This window comes from Triticum dicoccoides, chromosome 1A (assembly GCF_002162155.2).
Source record: "Triticum dicoccoides isolate Atlit2015 ecotype Zavitan chromosome 1A, WEW_v2.0, whole genome shotgun sequence".
NCBI lineage: Eukaryota > Viridiplantae > Streptophyta > Magnoliopsida > Poales > Poaceae > Triticum > Triticum dicoccoides.
Window position 1 is genome coordinate 303,696,755 of NC_041380.1, and position 4,745 is coordinate 303,701,499.

Sequence of the window (4,745 nt, forward strand, 5' to 3'; positions counted from 1 at the left end):
ACTGCTTGTTGGAACGTAAGTATAATGTGCCTAAGGAAGTTGGTTCATTATCAGTGGGATACAATATACTATGTACTGTATATTGGAAACATTACATTAGACGGAGCTAGATCATATAGTTAGACTACATCCCTAATATTGATCTACATAATTAGAGAAATTTGCACTCTGGCATATTGCTCACAAGTGCCTGCTCTAGGGACTCGGCAGACAGAATCCGTTAACAGGCAAATTGTAACAGGGTTGGTAGTTTGATGTGGACTCTATCCAAAAAAAGGTTTAAAAGACTACGAATCTTATCATATAAGAGGTGGACTCTTTAGAAAGACAGTATAAGAAGGCCGAGAGATGCGAATTGTGAGCGGTACCATACAAAAGCACAGAGGAATAGGGGGTGGACCACAAACCATATTTTTTTTTACCATAAACCGTAATCTCGGAGATGCGAATTGTGATCCATGGGCATAGACATTTTGCTTGAAAGTCATGGATCTTCATATGAGATAGGCCATTTGGTGAAGTTTTTTTAGTTTGTCATATTGCAAGTTTACATTTTTTTCCAACAAACTAGTGCATACATAAGGGCTCCATGCAAAAGGATTTCAATTTTTGAGGTATTTTTTATTTTCTTTAATTTTCCAAATTATGGTCAAACTTGCAAGGATGACCATTCATACCAAGAGGTTGGTAATTTCACCTTTGTTTGTGGCTACTACATACAATCCTAATGTGCAAGCTTGAAATTAGTTTCCCCAATTTTTATGACCAAAATAGAGCACACTTGTAGTTCAAATTTGAATTACTTGATGTAAATCTCTAGAAATTCATTAAATAAATGAAATATAGCAAAACACTCTAAAAGTCTTGAAATTTTGGTAGTTGGAATCCCATGTGATCTACTTCGGGAGAAAATGGAAAGGGCACAATTTACAATCTTATTTTTGCTACTTCTTTCACAAAGAAATCACTTTGCGCACTTTGAAAATGGAAAAAATAGCCAAAACTTGAAACTTCCTTTGGAATTACTGTTTAGAATGTTAAGACCCTTATTTGTGCCAAATATGGTCATGTTATCATGGACTATGCGATGATAATGCCCATGGGAATGGTCATTTTGCTTGAAAGCCATGGATCTTCATATGAGATAGGTCAATTTGTGAAGTTCTTTTTAGTTTGTGATATCGCAATTTTATGATTTTTCCCACAAAATAGTGCACATATAAGGGCTCCATGCAAAAGGATTTCAATTATTTAGTTTTTTCCATTTTCCTTAATTGTGGCCAAACTTACAAGGATGACCATTCATATATGGAGGTTGGGAATTTCACCTTTGTTTGTGGCCACTGCCTACAATCCTAATGTGCAAGTTTGAAAACAATTTTCCTAATTTTTATGACCAAACTAGAGCACACTTATAGTTCAAATTTGAATTACATGATGTAAATCTGTAGAAATTCACTAAATCAATGAAATACAGAAAAACACTCTAAAACAGACTAGTGGGCATATAGGGGCTCCATGCAAAATGATTTCAATTTGTGAGGTTCTCTTTTCATTTTCTTTATTTTTTTCCAAATAGTGGTCAAACTTGCAAGGATGACCGTTCATACTAAGAGGTTGGGAATTTCACCTTTGTTTGTGGCCACTACCTACAATCCTAATGTGCAAGATTGAAATTATTTCCCCCAATTTTTATGACCAAACTAGAGCACACTTGTAATTCAAATTTGAATTACTTGATGTAAATCTCTAGAAATTCATCAACTCAACGAAATATAGCAGAAACACTTTGAAAGTCTTGAAATTTTGGTAGTTGAAATTCCATATGGTCTACTTTTGGTGAAAATTGAAAGAGCACAACTTACAATCTTATTTCTGCTACTTTTTCACAAAAAAGTCATTTTGGGAATTTTGGACATCTAAATGCGCGTGAGCGGGATCGAACCTGGGTCTCCCAGGTGAATCTCGTTGGGTCGGATCAGCTGGGACGTACGGTGTGCTCGTGAGAGCATGTGGATCTATTGGGACTCCCACTATCCTAGGCTTTCGGTGTATTATATAAACCGAGGCCGGTCTAGATGATAAACAATCAGATTCATTTTCATACGTTCTCACAATACATCACATGTACTTTGTACCCCATCCACAATCAATACAAGCAAAGTAGGACGTAGGGTGTTACCTCTTCGAGAGGGCCTGAATCTTGGTAAACACCGGTGTCCCTTGTGTCTTTCTTACCATCCAGCCAAGACTACTGATAACCCACAAGTATAGGGGATCAGTCGTAGCCTTTCACGATAAGTAAGAGTGTCAAATCCAACGAGGAGCTAAAGGTAGAACAAATATTCCGTCAAGTTCTATTGACCATCGATACAACTCTACACACGTTTAACGTTCGCTTTACCTAGAACAAGTATGAAACTACAAATACTTTGTAGTTGTGGTAAGATATGTTTGCAAGATAATAAAGATCACGTAAATAAAAACTAGGGTCTGTTTAGATAAAGAAACAATTACTTTAGTTTAACGAGTATGGAAAAGTGGTGGTAAGAGTTGCGAAATTGCCTCTAAGCAATTGACTACGTTACTAGACCGATAGCAAGTTTTATGTGAGAGAGGCCACTGCTAGCATGTCATCCCTTACTTGGAATTCTATGAACTTATGATTGTAACTATTAGCAAGCATCCGCAACTACTAACATTCATTAATGTAAAACCCAACCATACATTAAGATATATTGGTCTCCATTCAATCCCGTATGCATCAATTTATATGCTAGGCTGAAGCTGCTATCACCCTTGCCCTCCAATACATAGTCCTATCAACATACAACTAACCATATGGTGTGATCCACACGCGCGCTCATATGATGGGCACCAAAGGACAACAACATAACCGCAAGCAAATTAAACTAATCATAGCAATTCACCAATTACCTATAGGACAACAAAAATCTACTCACACATCATAGGATGGCAACACATCGTTGGATAATAATATGAAGCATAAAGCACCATGTTCAAGTAGAGGATACAACGGGTTGCGGGAGAGTGGACCACTAAATATAGATGAGGGAAGGTGATGGAGGTGTTGGTGAAGATGACAGAGTTGTTGGAGTAGATCACCGTCACATGATGATTGCCCCGGTGGCGTTCCGGCACCATCAAGAGAGAGGGGGAGAGAGCCCCCTCCTCCTTCTTCTTCCTTGACCTCACCCCTAGATGGGAGGAGGGTTTCCCCTCTAGTCCATGGCCTCCATGGCGGTAGAGGGGCGGGAGCCCCTCCGAGGTTGGATCTCTCTCTCTCTCTCTCTCTCTCTCTGTGTGTGTGTGTGTGTGTGTGTGTGTGTGTGTGTGTGTGTGTGTGTTTCCTTCTGTTTTTGCGTTCCCATATTCTGGTCTTTCACTGATCCGTAACTCCGATTGGGCTAAAATTTTAACACAATTTTTATCCAGATATTAGCTTTCTTGCGGACGAAGAAGGGGACCAACCACCTTATGGGGTGTCCACAAGCCTCGCAGGTGCACCCAGGGTAGGGGGGCGTGCCCCTAGGGCTTGTGAGCCCCTCGGGCTGAAGGAAATATGCCCTAGAGGCAATAATAAAGTTGTTATTTATATTTCCTTATATCATGATAAATGTTTATTATTCATGCTAGAGTTGTATTAACTAGAAACTTAGTACATGTGTGAATACATAGACAAACAGAGTATCCCTAGTATGCCTCTACTTAACTAGTTCGTTAATCAAAGATGGTTAAGTTTCCTGACCATACACATGTGTTATCATTTGATGAATGGGATCACATCATTAGAGAATGATGTGATAGACAAGACCCATCCGTTAGCTTAGCATTATGATCGTTTAGTTTTATTGCTATTGTTTTCTTCATGACTTATACATATTCCTCTGACTATGAGATTATGCAACTCCCGAATACGGGAGGAACACCTTGTGTGCTATCAAATGTCACAACGTAACTGGGTAATTATAAAGATGCTCTACAGGTGTCTCCGAAGGTGTTTGTTGAGTTGGCATAGATCAAGATTAGGATTTGTCACTTCGTGTATCAGAGAGGTATCTCTGGGCCCTCTCGGTAATGCACATCACTATAAGCCTTGCAAGCAATGTGACTAATGAGTTAGTTGCGGGATGATGCATTACAGAACGAGTAAAGAGACTTGCCAGTAACGAGATTGAACTAGGTATGATGATACCGACGATCGAATCTCAGGCAAGTAACATACCGATGACAAAGGGAATAACATATGTTGTTATGCGGTTTGACCGATAAAGATCTTCGTAGAATATGTAGGAACCAATATGAGCATCTAGGTTCCGCTATTGGTTATTGACAGTGGCGGACCCAGAAATTGAAGTTAGCCGGGGCGAACATTGTTGGAAATATAAATCTACTTAATCAAAATTCATGTCATTCAACTACCAAAAACATAAGAAGGTCTTTGAAACAATTAATATGGATTCTTCACTTGATGTCACAATACATGTCCACAATCTCAAGCGAGGCCTACAAAATTATAAATGTATTGGCTCAAGTGTGATAACTACTCCCTTCGTTCCAAAATATAGTGCGTCCTTGGTTCTCGTGTTTCAACTTTGACCATAAATTTAACAAACGAGACCGACTGCGGAAGGACTAAAAATTATAGCAATGAATTTGTATTCAAAAGAAGTTTTCAATTATATAATGTTTGCCTCCGCCGCAGTTGGTCTCGTTGATTAAAT